Consider the following 25,424-nt stretch of genomic DNA (forward strand, 5'->3'; position numbering starts at 1 on the left):
AGTTACTGTGCGTGCTATAGAGCTTACTGAACTTTCATATGGCCAAAGCTGCTGATAACTGCACAGGTGTGGTAAATTATTACAGGTGGCAGACAGTCTGCCTTCTGTTCCACCCATACATCATGCTAGTTCTTTCTGTCATGCACTTCAGCTAGTATTATGGCTTGGCACTTCACCAGGTTATTGTATCATGAAGTGTGGCTGACACCTGTGAGTCTTCAGCAGTAGTCATTCATCACAGATGTTGCCCCAGTACTTACTAGTTATGTCTACCCCTCCTGGCATGTTTGAAGGGTGGTTATCTGTGCTTTCACCCATTAACCTGGTGCACATGTCCATTCTGGGGCACTATTGCTATTGCCGCATGCACAAAGACAACCCTTCTCTCTAAACTCCAAACACTCAGACCTGTGAGGGTTTACCATATATCACCCAATGTGGACATATGGACTCTCCAGCAAAGACTGGACTAGCAGGTCAATAGGATAAGATCAGCTCCTGCACCACACCATATGGAACACGTAGCTCACCACGACACCCACTTTGACAACCATGGCATACAGTGAAAAGCCACACACCCACCTACCCAAACAGCACAGACCAGCAAGGCAGACAACCACTCAGACACCGCAATATGGCACATGCCAAGGGACACATATTTAACTTATACAGTGTGCCCCCAACCTAAGCCCCTAAGGCTAACCACCTTGCACAATACAGTGATCATGGGTAACTCAATACTGAGGCACACACATCCCACTCACTAAGTTGCATATGGAGCAAGTAACAGCCAAATATCAATCATATGCTAGCATTTAACACATGACATAGCCAGTCATGTCACTCCACAACAACTACGAGTATCACTCCGTATCCATGTAGGTGTGAATGACTTGGGACATACCTCCCTGGACTACATGACAGGAGACATGGTTGCACTTTCTGATTATGCAGTCCAGGCAGCTGTGACAGTAGCCCTGGGCAGTGTACCGCTGTCACCCAGAATGATGCTGCGGTACTATTAACAGATGGTTGACTGCAACATTGGCTTAAGTGTTATGTGTCATTCTCATGGGATCCAGGACCTCTCTGCTTTGGATTGCATGATTGACAGTACCCAATGACATGCTGTGGATGTCCTACATCTGTCACCGCTGGGTTGCCAGGTACTGGCTACATGTTTTTCCACCCCTATGGTGCCTTATTAGTCAGTGTTCCTAATGTTATTACCACCATAACAGCTACACATGTATCCGCTCTGAGGGTCATGCTGCTCAACAGTGGACATCTAACTGTCAGGATGCAGTCACTCATAGCAGTTGGAGTGGAAGACACATGTCTGCTGCAATGGAGAGGTGTTTCACAGCAGCAGACAGCAGACCTGCAGTAACAAGCTACGATGCATTGCACAGCTGTCAGGCCCCAAACATGGACCACATCACACCTCCGCAGGTTGTTTTGTCTCCATGTTCATAATGGAGAGGAACACCTCCAGACTAGTATCCCATCATAATGCATTGGAGATACTTCTGGTACAACTGCCTTGGGGTAACAGTGCAATCCAGACCATAGCCTGCTATGGGTCCACATCTATGTCCCTAGACTGTTAATGCACATTCCTCAACAGTCTGCCATCTCTGATGGTCCAGTGCAACCCTAACATAGTATTAGTCTTCAACTACCCCTCCATCACCTGGGGAATGTAACCATTCGCAGGTACAGTGGCCCAACACTTCTGGGATTCATCATTTCAATTGCCCTAGACCATCTCATACTGACCCCTGGTAGAAGATCCAACAACCTTGACCTGTGTTGGCCACTTAAATATGGGACTGTTGCTCATCCCCAAATGTAAATCCTCACATGGTGAGATTCAAACAGGCTGTAATCACCATGGAATTCAACATGTCAGCCACACCCCCACAAAGATAACCACCTGGCAAAAACTGTTCAAAGCTGACTTTGCAGCCATGAGAACGGGCTTGGATGTCTTCACTGCACCCATGGCAATGAGATGCAGCTGCATGACTGTGGAATCATACACATAGGCACTGCACAAACAGGTACATGAATACATAGTACTAGCCAAAGCCAACAGAACCCAGACACTGTCCTCCAAACACTGGGAGACAATGTGATGGTCCCCTGCCATTACTAAAGTGTGCATCAGGAGGACACTGTTGCAGGGAAAAGTGGTGTCCCATGACTGTTTTACTCCCTTATTAGCCTCAAACACAACTTTGGATCCCTCATGGAGTCCCCGACAGGCATCTATGGCAGCAGAGATGCAGGCAGCAGACACTGACGACAGTCACAATAGCCTTGATAGATACATCAACAACCTCCACAGCATTAAACACAAGTGCTGTGAGTTACTGCACAAAGCTAATACCTATCCTGAGACAACAGATATTAGCCACAGTCTTGGCAACACATTCAGTGCCAGCTTTAGCCCCCCCCCCACAAGTGAAGTGCTGAGTGAATGTGTTTTCCCATGCTGTATCCCATTTTCATTCTAGGCATCTGTGCGTCACCAGGATGTGGCCCTGCAGCAAGGCCACAGAGTATGGCAGTGTGGTGACACATCCACCATGTCATAGGCAGGGTACAGTATGTGCACGGTAATTCCTGGTCTATTACACAGTGATTGCATATGCCTCACAGATTATAGGGCTGAGGGTCGTACATAGGTACATGTTGATGTACAGCATCTGTTATAGAATGGAGAATGGTACATGTTCTGGTTTGGACACACATCCGATTACTATTAACCACAGCCACAGGGGATATTTATCAACCAAACACACTAGGATTACTATTCACACACACACACACACACACATACACACACACACACACACACACACACACACACACACACACACACACACACACACACACACACACACACACACACACACACACACACACACACACACACACACACACACACACACACACACACACACACACACACACACACATACTTGCCAGTACTGAGATCCATAGGTTCATTGCTTCATACCTATGAAGCAATGATCCATAGGTTCATTGCTTCATAGGTATGTAGTAGTTGAATGAGACTGAAGGCTCTACAAGCCTAGCCTAAGGGAATACCTTGGTATCAGGCCACATGACAATAGTCTCCAGTGTGGCTCAGGAGTATAGTCACTGGAGTGGTCTCCAGGGGTGGGTATTTTATTCCTCAGCCACTCATCCAGGTTTCTGTTGTGGATGGCCAGTGATGTGCACTGCTTCCCATGTATGTGATCTATATTTCATAACACGGATAGTATCTGGGTTATGCACATGTCCCACATGCATGTTCTTTGATGTGTGGAAGTGTGCTTGAGGTCTCTGGGGCATGTTGTGTGGACAGATTGGTATCTTCTGATGTAGCATTCCTGACCTCATTTGGTGAGACCTTGCTATGTAACTGAGGTGGTCATTGCACCTACATTGATAGTATGTATGGGTATTCAGTGGAGTTAGTGGCGTCTGTCCATACAGGGCATGTGCATAATGCATAGTATTCACTTTGTGGGGTATGTTTGCAGACTCTACAGTTGTTGCAGGTGTCCAGTGGGGAACATGGCAAAAGGGCCACTGTACACATTGATTGGGCTACTGAGGGGATGGAATAGGGTGCCATGTATTTTACTTGCTGGATAACACACACTCAGTCAGGAGCTGTAACACATCAAAACACTTTCTGATGTCAGTGGCACTGTTGTGGTCAACAGGTATGTAGTCCACTGCAATCATACCGTGGGTACTATCTGTGAGGCAATATGCAGGGGAACTACCAATATAGTGGTTGTTGCCTAGCCAAGTGTGTTTGTATATGATAGGTGGGTGGAGAGTGGTCTCTGACTAATAGAAGGGTTGCCTATATTGTTCACTAATCCATACTGTCACATTTATGGCTGTGGATTGTCTACGCCAACATCTATGGTGTTTGACAACTGTTGGCCTTGTAATGTGGACATTGTGACATATGCTAGGTCCTCCACATAATAATTTAACAAAATCCACCCCCAATGGATCCTGTTTTACACAATCATACTGCCTCCCACACAGAATACTGATTCCACACACACACACACACACACACACACACACACACACACACACACACACACTTGCCAGAACTGAGTTTCAACCCCCTCCCTAGCTATGTATTGCTACTACAGTGTACCGCATTTATCGCATGTGCCACAGACCTTATAGGATGGATGTTGTCCCAAGGTACTTCTAAGGTGAGGAACATCACCAGCCCTTGTAAATACTGGCATTGGGTGATGTAGTGGGTGAGAGATTCCAAAAAATATTTTACCCCCACACACACACATTTACTAGAGGTGAGGTTCAAACCTCTAACTATCTTTTCAGACCATTATGTTAAGCATTTACCACATGCACCACTGACCTTACATGGTTTAGGGTTGCCAACAGGTACTTCTAAGGTGGATGATATCTTCAGGACTGCTAAAGTCAGGCACTGAGATGTGTACTGGGTGAAAATGGAGCCAAAATCTTTGAGGTACAGACATACATATGTACACACACAAACACTTGCCAGGGATGAGATTCAAACCCATACCTATGTAGTTATTGCTACTACATTGTCCCACCTTTATTGCATGTGCCACAGAGCTAACAACTGTGCAAAGGCATCTTTGAAGGTGAGTGACATCAGCAGTGGTACTAAAGGAGGGGTAAGGGAAGTGTTGTTAGTGTGAATGACCACAAAATCAGGTCTCTACACGGATACACACACACTCTGTCACACAAACACTCACATTTACATAATTGCCAAGATCAGGATCAGAACTCCTACTTAACTAGTTTGCTACACTATAGTATTATGCAGTTATCACAAGCACCACATAGGTTATATATTGGAGAGCTGTCCAAAGGTATCTTTGATGGTGAGTCACATCAGCAGCAGTGCTAAAGGAGGGGTAAGGGAAGTGTTGTAAGTGTGAATGACCACAAAATCAGGTCTCTACAAGGATACAAACACTCTCTCACACAAAGACTCACATTTACACAATTGTCAGCATCAGGAGTAGAACACCTACCTAACTAGTTTGCTACACTATAGTAGTACACAGTTATCACAAGTGCCACAGAAGTTATGGGCTGGGGAACTGTCCAAAGATATCTTTGAAGGTGAGTGACTTCAGCAGTAGTGCTGAAGAAAGGGTACAGGAGATTTGAGTGAGTGTGAATGGCCTCAACCCCATTCATCTAGAAACACACACACACACACACACACACACACACACACACACACACACACACACACACACACACACACACACACACACACACACACACACACACACACACACACAACTTTACATTTGATAGGACTGTGATAACAACTGCTACATGGATACCTATTTGTACTGTAGTGTTATACATTTATCACAAGCACCACTGACACTTTAGGGATGAGGGCTAACCAAAGGTATTTCTATAGTGAATGGCATCAGCACATCATATGATATAGGACAATGGGATATGTAGTGGCTGGGACAGGCCTCATAATGGGATTCTCTCTGTCACTGTCTGTCTTTCTCTTCCCCACGTCTGTGTGTATGTATGTTTGACATATTATATTATGTTAAGCCTTAGATATATGTGTGTATTCCTATCCAATGTGTGTATGTGAAGTATCAATAGTGTACAATTTGGTGTGTGTGCACAGACAGCTGCAAATAACAAATATCTGTAGTCCACTGTGCTGTGAGACATGGGCTTCATTTCTCTATGTGTAGAAGCATGACCAGTATGACCTTCTATATTGAGTGTGTGCATCCATTTCAGGGAGGTTTGGACTCCAGTTCAGGGTTTTGTGTGCTACAGCTACACCTAGCAAACTGTTTCTGCAGGATATCTGTAGATAGGTTGCCAATATGGAGACACAATGGGCTTAACATACAGGGGGATATGGTAACTATTGCTGTCTGTGCTGCTTATGTGACATGTTTGGTTGTAGCATAGATATTCTGACATATGTACTGTTCTACACTGTGATGTGTCATGTCATCAACTACTAACTGTTATCATTATTTGCTCACAGTTATTTACCAGGAAATACAAGATCAATGAAGCTGAGACCAATATTCTCTGGCATATAGACTACACATTCTGGCACACACCTGCCATTGTGGAGGGGTAGCTACAGACAATAGACTGCTGGTTCTGTGTAACAATACCTTGTTAGTATGCTGTCTGGGGTTCCCCTCCTTGTGCTTTTCTCTACTTCATGGAATGGCCATATCCTGCTGGGGCCATACCTCTCAGCTGTACAGATACACCCAGGTTATCCAGAGGCAGGACCTTCACATTGTGGTTTACAAGTGGTTTTGTGGCTATTCATTCATGGGTTTGCAGTCGGGAGTAGTATGGGCAGATATTAGAGTTTTAGACTTTACCCACTCTATGACATCCATGCTTTTATACCCCCCCAATGTTATTCTCCCCTCCACCTAACATTATGTAAGCAATATCTCAGAGGTATCCCTATAGTTGGGCCTTTATCCCAGTAGTATTTATGGCCTGATCCACAGTCCTAGGACATGGGGAGGCATGCTACTGGCATTTGTCAATATGTCCTTGCATTTGTTTTCTGTTTACTGTTCGGTTGTTAGTTGAGACCCCCTGACATTCCATACATTGGCATTCTGGGTGAGGCATGGGCCTTTGCCAGAGGACTGTAGGCCATTTGAGAGTGCTGCAGGCCCATCTCTTCATAGGTTCATAGGTTCATACTAGGCTATCTGCCCTAGGGCATTTATAAGCCTAGCCAGAGTATGTTTGGCTTTCACCACCCATTTTAAATTAATTTTGCTATGCCCTTTTTCGAGGTTAGTATACTGTGCCTCTGTCTAACAGTGACACAGAAGTGATACTCAGGGTAAACCTACGATCTCCCATCCACTCATGATTTACTGCATTTCTACATGGAATTGTGGGGGGGGGGGGTGCACACCTGAAGACTTTAACATTTGAAATGACTGTACTGGTATTTCAGTTACTCTGTTGGATTCCATCTCTTCATAGGCTATGATACTGTCACTGGGTCAATGTGACCTATCATGCAGACAGGATGCATATCAGTAGAGTACACATGTTAGATATTAATGGCATATATTTAAGTTTCAGACATCTTACCCTTCAGAACTAGAAAGCAACTGCCAGACCTGTTGTAGTATGTCTGTGTAGGTCTGGTGAGGGTCTGTTCACAATTGCCATCATTTGCGGGCTTTAGCCCAGCCTTTCTTCATGGTCATCTATACCTGTCCTGGTGGGTGAGGGTGGTGGTGGATATGTGACCCTCATTGACATCCATGTGTGTTACCTATTGCCACCCATAGTTCTTTGGGCCATCACATGTACTGCAGAAGGGGTTGTCACCTTTTGTAGTGCTGCCTAGTATGTTGACACCGGTATTTGTTTTGAATTTACTGCTGTCCCATTCAGCCACCCAATTCCCTTGCATGCTTGCATCTATATCATACATAAAGTATGAGAACATACTACTCAATTTAATAATTGATAGGAAGAGTGATTTACCTTGTTGCTAGGCCAGTATTGAGGATGGTGCTGGAGGGCTGCTTTATGCACATAGTGCACTCCTTTTGTTTAAAACCCGTTTAGGATATGTACACACTGCCCAGGCACATCTTCCTTAGCTGTGCTTAGCTAAGGGCAAACATATGCCAGAGAGCTCCAATCAGCTTACAGCAAACATGACACACCCCCTTATGAAGTCATTCAGCTCTTATACTTGCACTGTTGTATTGCTGCACCTACACAGTTAGGTACAAGCTGACACTTTGAGGAAATCTGTGATTCAGTAGATCTCCCCGCATTTGCATACCCCAGTGTGTAAGTCCTTAGTTACTGCAATTAGACGGATCCTTTCCCCTTGATGACCAGTGCTCCATAGTATTGTTTACATTCTGGAAGCCACTGACTATAATGGAAAAATGCAGAATCATCTTAAAATTGACTTTTCTAATTTTTTTTTTCCGGCACAATCCCGTTTGCACGCTGCTGCCCTAAGCTTAAACGTCTGTGATCGGCCAAAAAAAAACTATTATTAATGCCAATGGCCTTATATTTGGCCATTAGCATGTGTGTTTGACTGCAATACATGCTTTCCATGAGCTGTCCTGCCTCCGTTTGCTCAGATGCAGAAATGTATTCAGTTACTAACTGAATAGATTTCTGCTCTGACACTGTTCCTGCACGGAGTCCGGCCAGTTTCATGGATCACAAAATCACCCCATTTGCATGTTTTTTACCAGCAAATGAGGTGATTTGCATCATGTATGGCTTTCCATGCAGGAATAATGTAGGGCTGCTTTTGCACATGAAAACGGCACATTCCTGGATGGCTCGGCGGCCATTTTCCATTGAGAAGCTCCTACACTGTTCTTGCACAGAATCCGGATGTTTGTGAATCCTGGGGTGGGTCTCTCACCACTCTAGCATTTAACTGATTTGTCTTTTTTCAAATATCAGAATGTAATCACTAAGCTGCATCCACTACAGATATTTTTGACTTGGTTAAAGCCAGACATTGTCTGGTCAGTTTACATTTTTTCAGTATTCTATGCTGTGATATTTTTAAGTGGTTCTGTGAGTGGAGTTTGTAGTTGGCTACCTAGCTCCCCTCTCCATTTTTGTTCTCTAACAGTTTTACTTGATTCCCTGCAATGTCTCATACTAATGCTTTATAGAGCATTCTCCTCTCCACTGGGGTATTGCCATAGTGTGCAGCTAGTTGCATCCATTACACGATTTCAAAATAAGATTTTTTACCTGGTTTGAAAGGCTTTCTGCTCTCGTACTGATGCTGAGTCTTCTGTGCTATTGCAAAATGATTGACTCACAGACTAGTCTATATGTGCTTCTGCCTGCTTTTCTTCCCTCCCACCCAAGTTCCGCAGCAACCCCAAACCTCCACCTTTATTTCATTCTGTCTCCTCACATTTTTGCTTACATCATAGTTGCAACTTAAAGGAGCACAACATATAGCTATACAGATATATATATATATATATATATATATATACATACATATATAAAATCTCTGGCTGCCAAGTACATTACTATCCCTCAATCCACTTGGCAACCTTTTTGTACTCATCTATTTGTCCTCCCAAAAACTGTGGGGGGGGGGGTTCATCTCTTTTGAAATGTCCTCCTCTATTTTCATCCTAACTTGCACTGTCCTGCTGTTTTTGTCTTACTCTTCCACCAACAGCAATAAGAATTCCTCCCCTTCTGAGTGGGAATACATCTCTCATATACCCCTTAAAAATCCATTTCTCTTACCTCAGCAATTTCCATTCAGCATCCCTATTCATTCAGCCATGTATGCACATCCCTCCAACTCTATCGCCTCAATTACACACTTTGCATTGCATGTCAGAGCCACTCTCACTGCTTACACTACCAACCCATCCCTTACAAGACACTTCCTTAAACTACCCAGACTGCTCTATAAGTTCACCTCTATAATATTCCTCCTGTGCCTATGTAGCACATACTTCTTAACTGTACCGATTTTTGCAGAATGTCCAGATTTTTCCTTCAAAATTTCGGTCTGTTTTTCATAAAATTTGTGGTTTTCTGCCAACTCACTGGGATGATCTAAGGAATGGAATCACTAAACATTCACATGCATTTGAGTTTCAGACTTCATATCCTTTAGAAAATGGATTTTAGCACAAACTCTATTACTTTAGCTACTTTCTAAGTTTATAAGAGTAATGTTTAAAATCTGTCCCTATTTTTGGGCCTGTCTTCCCATTATGTTAGGCTTTGTCCAGATTTCTTGAGGTAAGAGGTTGAGAGATATGCTGTAGCAATATTGACCCTATCCCTAGCCCATCTCTTTCATCTTGTGTCTTAATTAATACCCATAGTATCAAGAACAAAATAGACCAACTATACCCTTGTCTCTCTCCACCACCCTGATCATATAACTATAATAGAATCTTGTGAAAACCTACTAATCCTTTCCATAAATTCTTGCCTGGATGCAACTATTATATTAATGGGAGGCCTTGTTTTAGACCTGGTGGTGGAACACTACTGCTGTTTAAATCTAATTTAAATGTCCAACTGAAAACAATATTACCTCAGACTCTCTTTCTAACTGGCTACATCTCTATGTCCTCTCCCCCTAACAACTTTGCTCTCCATCTTGCTGTTGTCTACCCCCTACCTCCTTAGCCAAATTCCAAACCCTTGTGCTCAAAATTACTTCCTGAACATAAAAAAATCTCAAAAACTTCATCTTACTATGTGACTTCAATCTTAGCCTTCTTGTTCCTAATCAAAACAATATCTTGGAAATCCTTAATGACTTCAGACTCACACAACTGGTCACTGAACTCACCAGGCCAAACCGTAACTATTTCCATCACTCACTTCTTGATCTTTTTGTTACTGAGAATGCCAGCATTATTTCTCACATTCTCATCCATCCCCTCCTCCTTCTATGACCATTGTTAAGTCAGTTTCAGTATCTCTCATCACCTAAACAAAATCCCTCCTTCTCTCATATTGCTGTGAATAAATCCCAATTCAACATTATCAGACTAAACACAATTCTAATTTCATTAGAGTTGTCTTTTATTTTTCTTCTACTGACCCTAACCACTGCAGCTCTCTTCTCACACTATCTTCCAGGATTTACTCTTCTCTAAAAATCACATGACCCTATAAACCCCTTGAAAACAACTGCCTCATGGAAAAACTAAAATGCCTCCTTATTCTCAGGCATAATTTATTTTATTTTACATTTGTTAATGCCTAATAATAATAATAATAATAATAATAATAATAATAATAATAATAATAATAATAATAATGCATAGCATACTTGCAAAAGCAACTCATCCTCAACCTCCAGGTAACACTAAACTAAACTAAGAACTCTAGCTAAACCAAGTGGTCAGGAAACATAAAAGTCATATTATGAAAAAGTATCAGTAATCCCTTCTCAACTTGCCTAAAAAAATCTGGACAGCAATGGACTGCCCAACAGGACATATTAATCCAGCTTACACCCACTCCTCTTCATCTAAACTCACAACCTCTGATTTTAGCATCCACTTCAGTATACCTTCCATCCATGACTCCATTAATATCACCTGTTCTCCCTCTAACCTCTCTCCTCTCTCCTATATTCCCACTTTCCATTCCAAAACAATCAAAAATAATCATGCAGTACCATTACTTGAAGAACTAAAAGCTGCCTCACCAGCTGGTCCTGATAATCTTCTCCCACTGTCCTTATTTTTATGTAAGGACTTCATAGTCTGTCTCCTTAATCACATTTATAGTCTCTGAGTAACTTGAAACATCATTCCTGATTTCTAGAAAACACCTATTGTTAAACCCCATCCTCAAAAAACTAACACATCCCATGTCACTGGTTTCCATCCCATCACCAATTTCCCATACTCTGTAAAATCCATGAAAAATTAGTTTACAATCAATTTGCCCATTACATCTCCCAATGTCATCTGATGTCCTTAACACAACATGGTTTGGGGTGGCAGGATCACTTCTGCTGTACTATGGGCATTTACTGATAACATTCTCCTGGCTTTGGACAAAGACCTTCACACTAGAGCCATCTTTATTGACTTCATCAGAGCTTTCATTCTGGTTAACCATAACATTCATTTAGAACACCTAACTGAATGAAGAATTAACCCAGATACAGCTCCCTGGTTTAAAAATGATCTTTCCAATCAATACTTCACTGTGCATCTTCAAAACACCCTTTCTATTTCTGCCTCTCTCCTTAAAGGAGTTCCTTCTGCCCCCCCCCACCTTTTTCCCATTTTCATTAATAAACTATCACTCATCCTCCATCACCTCTTTCTTTCTCTCTCCCTCTCTTACTTTATGCTGATAGCATAGTCTTATTTCACCCAAAGCTGACCTCCTCTGCCATACAGTAGCAAGTACAAGCTGACTTCCTTTCTCTTATCAAAAAGCTTAGCAAAAAAAAGCTAATTTTGAACAATTCCATAACTAAATCAATGTTGCTTGGTACCTTCCTAAACCACAGAATAACTCTTATCACTTCATGTCCATTACCATCATGACAACCCCATTGATCAAGTCAGCTCCTTCAAATACCTTGGAATGTAGCTTGATCCTACACTTTAACGTAGAACAAATATGGAAGAAAATAAATGCCCTCCTATTTTGGTCCTATTTTTCTCCATATCTACCTGGAATGGCATAGGAAAAGGCATCTACTAGCATAGCATGAATATGAACCTCCACTGGTTGCCTCAGCATCCAAAAAAACAAAACTCTTCCACTATACAAACTATAATCAACTCTATGCTGTTTCCTTACCCTCTCCCCTAGAAATGAGTATCATTGTATCATGCTTAATAAAGTCAGTTGTCTACCTGTCCAACAATGTGCCAACCTGCTTCTTAGATCTCAACTCTACAAATTTGCCAGAGAATACTCCTGTCCTTCACTTGTCTCCAACCTATTCAGAAAACTACTCAATTACAGTCTAAGAAGTCTTATCTTTTCTAGCCACTTTTTCAATTTCTCAGAACCAGACTTCATTGTATTAACCATGCATTTTTAACCCTAAGCCAAAAGCTCTGTAAATCCCTCCCTACTAATCTTAAAGACCTCATCTCATATCCCTTATTCTGCACTTAGCTTAAAGGTCATCTCATGTATGTCTGACTCAGTTTGCAAATGTTTTCCTTCTGGACACATCCCCTAATCCTCCACTCTCTCATTCACTAGTCAGGTAGCTTTGTCTTCATCACATTATTTCCCTACACTAATCTATGGCATATCTCCCACACTGTATATGTTATATATAATTAATTTCTATGTGTCCTTACTTTACTTTTGCTATTTTTTACAGTTTGTGATTTTTCCCTTCACTATTTCTATCTCTTCTTCAGTTTTCCTTCTTACTCTAACCACCCTTTCTATTATCCTTTATACTCTGTACTTTATTATTATTACTGCTATTGAGTCATATCTATCTTCACATAAACATAACTGTTTGTGTTCATAGTAATTCTTGTTAACTTGCTTATCAGTTGGCATTTATATTTCTCTGAGCTGATACGGAAATAGGTCATTTGGATTAGTGCTTTACCCTAGTTACCAAATTGAATGCATAATTAAATTAGTAAATAAATAAAAAATGAGAGCAGGTTGAATGTACCCAAACAAGGCCACCCTTGTCCAAAGCTCCATTTCTTGAGGCTGCCTTTGGAAGACTTGATTGATGTTCTTATCAGAATCAAATTTTGGTGCCAGGGCAAAAAAAAAAAAAATGATTTGGATATATGATGATTTTTTTTCTTTCCTTTTTTAAACTATAGGCACCTTTGTAAACTCAATTTGTGGTCTGTTTAATCTTCAATAAGTGTCATGGAAATGTTTGTAATTTTGTGACTTTTTATGAATGAAAGATGATGAAAGGCAAAAAAGAAATATATGAAATGTGCAATTGAAATGTACAGTGTAGTTTTCTTTAGTTTTCTTGGGAAGGACATAATTGCTTGTATATCATTAAGTCATACAAGGGTTTGGAGTCAGAAAGCAAACAAGAAATAAAATGCAATTACAAGACTCTTCAAAGGATGCAGTCAATAGGACTCAGATAAGAAACATTTCAATTGAATGTGGATTCTGAATATGGAAAATACTGTTTACTGTTAAGATAGTCTTTCTTCTGCTGTGTGAGGAAAAAAAAAGTGCTGTAATCTGATGTAACCCCTGGTTTTCTGAGGGAGGTAAGATGTATATATTTACTGCAGAAAGCAAAGCCAAATATGTCTTGCTTGGAAGTTATTGGTGATACATATTTGAAGGTTTATTTTTCTTCAATTATTTTTAAATATTCTGTCTTGTGTAACTGACTTGTTTTTATGGTATGTGTGCATTGATTTGGCCTTATCATTTAAGTTGTTATGTATTCAGTTTTAAGGTTTTGTGGTTGTTATTTGTTATGTATTATCCATTTTACTTATTTCTTGAGATGAGAGTATTATTTCATACTGCATGTTGTCAAGCTGTGGTATCTGCTTCTAATTAGCCAGATCATTTGAAAATACTTCCAGTGAGATTTTATTTTTATAATTTATATTCAGCTAAATCAAGAGTGGCCAGGTAACTTGTCTGTTTGATCTCTAGCTATATGGAGAGGGGTGGCAGTACTACCTTGCCATAAAGAAAGCTGTGGCAGTTGAAGATAGCCTTCTTTGAGAAATGTTTTGTATGTGTGTGTGTGTGTGTGTGTGTGTGTGTGTGTGTGTGTGTGTGTGTGTGTGTGTGTGTGTGTGTGTGTGTGTGTGTGTGTGTGTGTGTGTGTGTGTTAAAATTATTTGAAAAGCTGTTGCCATAGTTAAATGACACTGGAAAAGACTGTGGTTTACCACAAAAGAGAGTAACGAGAAAGGGGCTTGTGCTGTTAGGCCAAAGATTTAGCTTTGTAAGTGGTCACTGTATAGTCCTAGCATGGGTGTGGCTGTTAGAAGTCCATACCCTTGAAAGAACTACATATTTCCTTTATGCTCTTGGGGCAAGATTGCATTTGGTGAGCTGTTATTGTGTGCAATTTGTTTTTACTTTAACCTATTGGATAGTATTGGTGTGAACTGGAGACTATTCCTCCAATTGTCATCAGTCCTATTTGGGGCAGTGGAGTGTGACAAAGGAATATTGCCATTGTCAAATTCCCAGATGGTACGCTGGTTAGCCATGGTGGGATTCAAACCCCATCAGTGCCTGCCTGGCCTTCATATGTGATAGCAAGTGGTGCCATTCATCAAACATAATATAATTAACTTCATTGTCAAAGATTTGTGGGGGAAGGGAGGATTTCTTATACAAAGAAGTGAATTTTTAGTTAACAAAAGAAGGTTTCATAAATAGTTTATACCTAAAGGCAATTTTATGAGGTCTGGGATAAAAAAAAAACAACATGTTGTTAGTTAAAAAGTGTCTTCTTTGCCTTCAATACATAATGAAATGACTGTACTGAATGAGCCAGATTATTCTTACTTGACACCATTGTCTCTGATTCAGCATTTCTTGCCTTCTATCTGAAGACAGGATGCACATACACTGTAGCAAAGCAGCTTCATCGATATAGTTAATTTTGTAAAATGCTAATTGTTTTTTATTTATACAATTGTGTCATGCTTTGTTACAGATATGGGAGTACAACTAAGGTAATGTATGATGATTCAATTCTGCAATATATATTTTTAAAGAAAATGCCAAACATTCAAAAATTACAACATTGAACTACCTTAGCAAACTGTTGTCATTTCGCTTTAGACATTTGTTACTTTCTACTGCATATTTGCCTATTTTAACACACTAACAGCAACACAGAATGAATGATTAGTTTTGTATTGTGACTTTTTATTTAGCAATAGGAATTGAAATGGCACAGTGGTGCAGGGTTTAACATTGCTGCCTCATGGCTCATTGTTTTTCAATTCATTCCCACCTGTGTGTGCAGTCTACATATCTTCTCTCTCTATAAGTGCATTCTTGGTAGGCAGTCTTATTTCTTCCCACATCGGAAGAGATGTATGTAGGTAAACAAGAACCCAGAGTGTGTCAACATTTTATCTGGGGATTTCAATCAGGCCAAACTGAAAATTTTGCTACCTAACTACTAGCAGTATGTAAACTTGGTAATAAAACACTTGACCAAGTGTACTCAAATATCAAGCAGGCATTCAAAACAGACCCCCACTCCCATATTGGTAGCTCAGATAACATTTTCAGCCTACTTATCCCTGCCTGTAAACCAATGCTAGTAAGCTAATGTTAGTAAGGGAAAACCTTTAAAGAAGCAAATAAGGATCTGGCCCGAAAGAGCTGTCTCAGCAGCGCAAGACTGCTTTGATTGCACTGACTGGAATCTATTTAAAGAAGCTGCCACCACAAATCAATGTATTAATTTGAATGAGTACACTGAAATGGTTGTGAGATACTTCACAAAATGTATTAAGGATGTCACCACCCTGAAGGATGTAACCATTAGAGCCAGCCAAACACCTTGCCTTACCAGTGAGGTATACAAATTACTGAGAGCTCATAATGCTGCCTTTAAGGCTGGAGACAGAAACACTTTGAAAAAGGCCACTTCCAAATTGAACAAAGGTGTGAAAGTAGCAAAACGGGCCTACAGTCTAAAAATACACAGACACCTCAGTGATCAGAAAGATCCCAGTCAGCTGTGGAGAGGGATCCAAAACATCACAGACTATAAGCCACCATCCGTGGTTTAAAAAAGCTAAACATCTACTTCAGTAGATTTGAGGAATCAATTAGAACCTCACCAAAGAGACTACCTCCCAATGCAGATGCCAAATTACTATGCCTCAACATGGAAGAGGTACGCATGAACCTACATAGGGTTCACCAGGGCAAAGCAGCTGGTCTGAATATGATCCCAGGAAGGTTACTTAAAAAATGTGCTGATCAGCTGGCACCAGTCTTCACAGTTATTTTCAATATATCCGTCAGCCAGGCAAAAGTGCCCAGAGGTTTTAAGACTACTGACATCATTCCTTTGCCCAAGAAACCATCTCCAGCATCATTAAATGATTAGCGGCCAATTGCACTTACCTCAGTAGCGATGAACTGTTTTGAAAAAATGGTCAAGGATCATGTAACATCCTACCTACCTGCTACATTTGATCCTTTACAATTTGCTTATAGGCCAAATTCTTCTACTGTGGTTGCCATAACCTTAACACTTCATCATACCATGGGCCACCTGGAAAATAAGGACTGTTATGTACATATTGTGTTCATGGACTTCAACTCTGCCTTCAGTGCAGTCATTTCACAACTACCATCTAAGTTGAGTAATCTAGGTCGAGAAAACAAAATATTCAAACTAGATCCTTGACTTCCTGACTGAATGGCCACAAATAGTTCAAGCAGGAAAACATTACTCAAACAGCATTACCCTAAACACCGAGGTCCCACGAGGTTGCATACACAGTCCACTTCGTTTCACAGTTCTAACACATGACTGCACAGCTATGCATCAGTCAAATAGAATCACCAGATTTGCATATGACACCACAGTAATCGGCCTTATGAAGAAGGAAGATGAGGGGACCTACAGAGAGGAGGAGAACCAACTCATTCACTGATGCACTGACAACAACTTAGCACTAAGTGTTGGGAAAATGAAGGAAATCGTTATCAATTTTAAGAAGGAGAATAAGCCACACACCCCATCATCAGTGGTGCCGCAGTGGAGAGAGTAAATAGCACCAAATTCCTAGGGGTACATATCTCACAAGACTTAAGTTGGGCTACAAACACTTCCTAGCGTCCAAAAACTATTGAGGGATATACACCATCCGGCTTATGGACTGTTCAAACTCCTGTCAACAAGGAATCACTGCAGAAGCATTAGATGCATGACATCCAGATTCCATAACAGCTTCTTCCTACACACTGTCAGATCAGACCGTTGAACAACAAACCCATAGCCTAAACCGTTAAATGGGTAAAACATTATTTATGTGCAATATGTCATTGTTATTTACTTAACTCTCTGCATAGCTCACTTTATACATCTATATCTGCACTAAGAAAATTGTACACTGTAAGTTTATGGCATATATTGGTGGTGATTAAGTTTTACATTTGTGCCTCTTTCGTTTATGTATAGTATTGTTTTTTATATATCCTTATATTTATACTGAGTCTGTTCCTGTTGTATTTGTTTTGTTTCTGTTGTAAAAAAGGTTTCAGTTTTTTACTTTATTTCTTTTTAGTATCTTATTTTGATGTTTTTACTATTTAAATTTTTATTCATTTAATCTATCTTCCTTCTGTAAACTGTCATTCTTATGGTACAAGCCTGAGTATCGAAATTTCATGCAGTGATGCACGCTTTTTCCTCTGTGTTGATCTGTATGGCAATAAAGTTTACTTTGACTTTGAAACAGCTGATTCCCAAATTGCATATGTATATTTGGTGTGCAGATGAGGGATCTGCAAAATGTGATGTACTGACATCATGTCCACAAATGTTTTTACTTCACACTTTGGTTCCCCCTTTACCTGAAAAGAATAAAATGGACATTGGAAGAAAAATGAATGAATGAGAATCAAATACTTATTTATTTCATCAACTGCTAATAAAGTCACTATCTGTGTCGACTATTAGGAAGTATAGTACACGCATATAAGACACTGAGCCATTAAGCCAGCAATAACACCTAAAAGGGTGGTCATTATTAGGGGAATTGTGTCCTAGCTAGGGATAGCACCAGCCTTAACCAGCTCTGGGCAGGATGTTATTTCTCTCATAACTCCCAACCTGGAGGCGTTATTACAATTAATGTAATGAGTTACCTGTTAAATTGTTTTGTATTTGTTTTTATTAATGTAGATAGATAGATAGATAGATAGATAGATAGATAGATAGGTAGATAGATTTATATGCAGATATATACGGGACCACTGAATTTTGTCGATACACTACAAATTTGACAGCCGAATGATCTACCACATTTGATTGACATATGTAGATTGTCGACAGATGTGATAGCTTGACAAATGGTGGCGCAATATTCTCTTTCCAGGAATCATGTTCTTGGAGAGTTAATATGTAGAATTATCAGTGTGTGGGGGGTGCAAGGGGGGCATTTCTGTTGTCGACCTTGTGCTGTTGACATTGAGGGGTGTTAACTAAAACAATGAGTAACAAGGTCACATAGAAAAAACAGTCAGAAAAAAACAAAAGAAAAACAAAGCCAAGCTAGATTTTCCATTGTGTGATTCCTTCAACCCTCTTGTACTAGTGGTAACATGGGATATATGCAAATGACCCTTTAAGGACATAGGGCATTTCAGCTATATGGCAGTTCTGAATGCCCATGAGTCTTTTCCTTTTAAGTCTGTTATGGACAAATTCAGGCCAATAAAGCCAAACCCCACTAGCTGTAGACATGCATGCTTCAACCTTCTTATGACCTTGTTAGCACCGCATAATTAGACCATTTGCCTAAAGTTTGGAAACACATAGTTGTTGTACCCAGCTGATTTCCATAACCATTAGGATGTCTGCAAAATATTCCAAGGAACAAACTAAAACAATGAATAACAAGGTCACATAAAAAAACAATCAGTAAAAACCAAAAGAAAAACCCAGCCAGGCTAGATTTTCCACTGTGTGATTCCTTTAAACCTCTTGTATTAGCGATGACAGGGGATATATGCAAATGACCGCTTAAGGACATCAGGTGTTTATATATATATATATATATATATATATATATATATATATATATATATATACACACACTTTTTAATATATTTTTGTTACAAAATAGTTCCTTTGACTAACGTTTCAGAATTGATATATCATATGAAATTATTGTTCAAACACACACACACACACACACACACACACACACACACACACACACACACACACACACACACACACACACACACACACAAATGTGCCCGGTAATTACAGCTAGTTTCTTGACTGAGGTCATCTCAGATGTTCCTTTTACACGGTATAAACAGCAAAGCCATGTTTAATGACTATAAAATGGGTGCTATTTTCTTTTTCAGTCCATGCTTTGTGGTAGCTTAATATATGTCTGGGAAGCAGTAGACATTTTTTTTACCAGCAATATCTCTACCTTAATACCCCGTTTGAGAACATTCATACTCCAATAGGGTGATGATGTTCATTTACACCATTATCTAAAAAGCTTTATCTTATAGCCTGGGCTAGAGTCTCTCCATTTCCACTTGCATGCCTAATTTTGACTATGTTTGTTAAGTTTTTAAACAAAACCATGCTCCCACATCTCTAATGAAAAGCTATACATGTTTCAGGTGGTCCTCTCTGGTTTAGCAATGTACAAAAGCATTCAGGGCTGTTAGATCTGGTGATTAATACTGCTGTGATGTATCATTATGCACTTGTTTTTTACAGATGGATTTTCATTTCTCCAAATATGATTTTTCTTTTTGTTTATTTTCTGTTTACCTGCAGGTGTCTCCTTTAGCTTCATGTGCTTTGATTTCTGGATTTTACTTTACTTAGGCAGTCGGTTCTTATCATTTGTAACTATTCCGTTCCCCATATGTACTTTACTTTCAAATGCAGTAGCAATGATGTAAGTTGATAATACACCCACATTTTTTGCAGTAAGTTCAGATATAAGATCCATTTAGCATTCTAACTCAGAAACTAGACTGCAGAGAATATGCTTGGCAACAAATATTTTATTACCGATTAATGCTATTCCTATGATTGTTTCAGAGAGGTACAAGTTTGACCTTCATCACTAGCAGTTCAGCACAAAGTATGGCAGAGCTGATACAATGGACCCTACAAAAAGCTCTGCAAGTCCATCAGTGGTTCAGTCAGGAAATCCAGTACATGTTTAATCATGCTTGCCTTCCTTGACATATAAGTACATGCACGGATGTATGCATTATGACATTAAATTAAGCCTTTTTCACTTTGCTGTGATTCCTTAAAATGTTTGTGGCTGGGAAGGTAGGACATTCTAGCACATGGCAGTTTTATCAAATAGGATGGTCTCCTGAGTACCCCCCTTGCACTAGTGAGGTCATTCTGTATATCTGTGGTGTAAAATACTTAAATTAGAGTACCAGAATGTAATGCCATACATAGTTTTCAACTTTTTTTTCCAGAATCAGGGACAAAACCAAAATTAATCAGAAGCAAATACACAAAATCACAGCATATTTAAACATTGGAAATATTCTTTAGAAAGACGATAGAATAAGTTGAATTATATTCATATCCATTTTCTGAAGAATAAGAACTATACAACTGAAATATATGATTCAGCTTAATGAATGTATTTATTTGGTTAAAAAAAACACTTTTTATGTGCTAAATCACAAACTTCTTAGAGAAAATCAGAAACACACGTGAAAGCCTCGTGGCAAAGTAGTTAAACTTGTTACCTTGCCATTTCAGTGTCTTTGGTTCAGTCCTGACCTGCAGTGACTGTCTGTATGGAGTTTGAATCCTTTTCCTGTTTCTGTGTGTTTTTTTTCTGTGAAATGCAGGTTCCTCTCAGCTCCCAAAGCACACTGTTTGATTATTTATTCTAGTCTTTCCCAATGTACTACTATCTTGCCCTTGTAGTTAAAAGTGGCCTGAGGGCCATTTTCCCTTTTTAAGACACCTAAAAAAAGGTAAAAAAAAAAGAATACCTTTGCCATTTAAATTAATGCTTTATAAACTGCAGTGATGAAAAAAGAGACATAACAAGTCAGTGCCTGGCAAACACATCAGTCTATTTAAAAGAAATATGGAAAGAAAGATATAGTGGCATGTGGGGAACATGGGGACTAAAGGAAGTGGTTGCTATTATACCTGCTGATATATTGTTTTCTGTATTATATCTACAGCTTCTTTGCTGTCCCTTTTCATTTTGTGTTAAGTAATTTGAATGATATTTTCACTGAAACTTCTTTGAATCATTTATTTAAAAAATGTCACTAATAGTCAATATTTATTTGCACATAACTGGCATGAGTTTGCTCCACTATAATAAGCGATATGCTTCACTGAGACAATTCCATGTACACACTCCAAAATATATTGTGTGACATCCCTGCTGATAGCACCACTAAAGTATTTCTAGGGAGAACATTTTTTTAATGCAGAAAAGCCATAACTATACTGCAGGGTTATCTGTGTAGACATTCAAAGCAGAGAGAGAGAGAGAGAGAGAGAAAGAGAGAGAGAGAGCTTTTGGCTACTATGCCCTTTGGCAATTACTAACCAATTTGAACTCATCAGGTAATTAGAAAAATCCCACCTATGAACAAGTCATTGAAGAATATACATTGTCAGTAATCAGATGATGGGTGAAGTTGTCATATAAGAATTGATGGGTCATTGCACATCAACGTGCATTTTTTAACAGGTTTTTCTGAAGGAAGTCTAATGGTGATTCATTCCTTTATGTTGTACAGTTATTCTATTGAGCTATATTTTAAGTTATCTGGTTATAATAACATTTATGGACTTGACATATAGTAAAAAAAATGGCTTTGCTTTCCTAATAAGCATCTTAGCTTCATGCTGTTATTTAATAAGAACATGAAACAATTTATTCCTTTGTATGTGTGGAGTCAGTGAACATTATCACTTAATTCTGATCATATCTCTTGCTGTTGCTATGGCAAATTTAGCTGCTCATGCAGAGATGTACTATATACAGACTCAGTGTGGAGTGAATGTCACGATTTTCCAGGTGTTAATTTTTGTTGCATAACATTTTAAAGCAAAGAAAATAACCTTCAAGGTAAGAAAACCTCTCACCATGCAAAAGTTGTTAGTCCATTTACTGAAATCTGGCATTTTTAATGTCAATAATCCTGAGTTTTATTAGCAAGATGTATTTTCTCTCATCATAAGCAGGCAGTCATTCTTATAACTCTCTAGTACTACTCAGAATAAATAAAAAACAGTTTGTGGTATACGGCCTGCTGCTCTGTCTTTTTATATCAGAGAATATGAAAGAGGCTGCTAAAAGGCGAAACTGAAAATGATGTGTTATGGGTGATGAAGTCTGCATCCTACTTCATTCCATTTCTAAGCATGTGGTTAGACTTCTTCTGATGAGACCAGACTGTAAAAATGAAGATACATTTAATATGGAAAGTTTCAGCTTCATTTATGATGCCTACCAGTGTCATAGAACAAACAGAATACTATCCATGACTGCTTTTTCTTTAATACCTTCTGCCATCTATGCCTATTTTTCCAGTCAGCATTGTTCCTTTTAGTCAACAGTGCTAATATACAGTGCATGTCTTCAGTCATTCATCACAGCTATAGAAAAGCAAATTACTTTATCTTCTTCTTCTTTCAGCTTTTCCCGGTTAGGGGTCGCCACAGCGGATCAAGCTAAAACTAATTATTTGAGAAGCTGTCCAAGACTAATAACAATCTCATCCTGAACTTAATTATTTATTTGAAGTGCCCCCAAACCCCTTAAAAGTCCTAAATACTTCAGGGTAATCCTGAAGACAGCGTTTGATTTTTTTCTAATTTTGTCAATGTTACACAACTATCTCATAACGATTCCTATACCGTTTCAAATACTGAATGATTTGAATGCAGTTTATATAGCAGCCTTTAGCTGTATTTGAGCTAACACGGATTACAGTCTCCTAACTAGTGGATGTTTTACAGCATTTACCCTGTAATAATATAATTTCTACTAAATAATGCTAGCTGCCAAAGTATATATATATATTTATCCTTTTTTTAATCTACAAAGAAATATGGCACATCAACTCTGTATTGTAGCAAAATGAAATAGTGTCAATTTTCAACCTTTGTTCAGGACTTGTATTCCTTCAGCAAACCCATACCTCAGTGAAAATAGGGATTTCAATTCAGTCAGTTATAATTTCCATTTTGTAGAAGGTAACAACCCAGTCTCAATTTATATAGGGACCTCCCTTGCATGAATGCTTTCCATGTTTAGCTCTTAAATGAAGAAAATGTGAACCCACCACAACAGAGCATAATCAATTCTTGGAAATGATTTCCTTACAAATACCACCCCAGCTTTAAAAGAGTAAGGTTTCTTGCATGAAGTGCTTTTGATTTTGCTTTGGAAAGTATTGATTTCAAATCTAATTGATTTCTCAACTATTAGTAGCATCATATTATTTTTAAGCTGACTATTTATTTTCCATGTTTTCCTTAGGTATTAGCCTCGCTGGGATCTCATGTATTTTTCTTCATCCCACATTTACTTTGCATCTTTTAGCTTTGCATTAACTTATGAACTAGTAAGCCTTGCCTTGTCTTGGATCTTACTTATGCAAATAATCTGAAAATTTCAGTCTGGCAATGTAATTTTGCTGCCATCATCAATTACATACTTGTTTGACTCTTCTTTGATGGGATACTTTAATAAAATAACTTTTTTCTCAAAGGTTCTTTGTAAAGCAGGAACTAAATAGATGTAAGATATACACTTTTCATATAAATACTGTAATATGCTGAAGACAGTGGTGTAAATAACATCAAAGGCAGTTTAGAACAAGATCAAGGGTTCTAGATGCTCTGGCTAGGTATTTGTATGGAATAGAGTTCAATGCCTATTTCCCAAATGCTGCTCCACCCTTACCATATACATATGTGCAGGGCACAAAAAGACGTCCCAGCATGCTGGATAGTGAATGTCTATATCACAACTAAGACTGAACAAGCACATAGCAATGTCAGTACTGTGAAGAGGACACGTGGGTTGCCAGCAGGATCTTGAGTGTAGGAGACTGCTTAACTGTAGGTTTTACAGCTGTCTATTCAGAAATGGAGACATGTAAAGTGTTGCAGGTCCAATAATATATATAGGCGATAGAGTGCTATTAGATATGCAATATCAAGTATGTGAGTATGCAAAATACATGATCTCTGGGATGCTATGGCTCCAGCATCATAGACAGAGTGAAATTAGATATGTGGTATCCAGCATTTATCTTTCAGTGTGTGGCAGTACATACTGTCTAAGATATTAGTGAAAAACAAGTTATTTATAGAGAAAATACTACAGTGCTGAAAACACATGGGGAAGGAAAAATAAGAAACCATCTTTTTTCCTGGTAGATGAGAATATTAAAAGTCTACTCCACCAATTTACAGTACTCATACAGGGAGGGTTGCATATTCCTAAGGGTGACAGAAACTCATGGTTTCTTGACTAAATACTTTGTCAAAGTGGAACTTGCTCATCATACTTCTTGAAGGAGACCGCAAGCTTACCTCTTATGTCAGTTCAAGACCTAAAGGACACATTTTAAAATAGCTTGCTTCATATGTGAACATGTACTGCCTTAGAATGGCTAATACCATTCTTCTAACCAATATCTCTTACTATTCAGTGGAGTAAGGTCTCAAATAGTCTGACTGCTGACTATTATACACATTCCTGTTGTCATGTACCTGCGTACATACATACAAATATTTCAGACAAGGTTAATAATGCGTTGATAATCTGCAAATATAAGGAACCAGTCATCTGCATAATAAGTGCCCAAGTAGTTATTAAAAACGTCTGTAGTACTGCCTGTTTTCTCTATTACGTTTGATAACCCCAGGCATTCCCAGAGGCCAGTTTTCTCTAAATGACCTACATAACTGAATGAGGTATCCTCATAATTATCTACATGAGGCTCTAGACAAGTTCATATGTTTTAATATTCCATAAAAAAATGATTCTTTCCCATCCATGGATGCCCTTGGTATACTTCCACTGTACTTATGACCAATTTACTGACTCTAATTTTATTACAAGGTTTCTATATTATTACTTCAT

The sequence above is a fragment of the Protopterus annectens genome, chromosome 5.part0 (assembly GCF_019279795.1).
Source record: "Protopterus annectens isolate FY-2018-M chromosome 5.part0, PAN1.0, whole genome shotgun sequence".
In the NCBI taxonomy this organism is placed as follows: Eukaryota; Metazoa; Chordata; order Ceratodontiformes; family Protopteridae; genus Protopterus; species Protopterus annectens.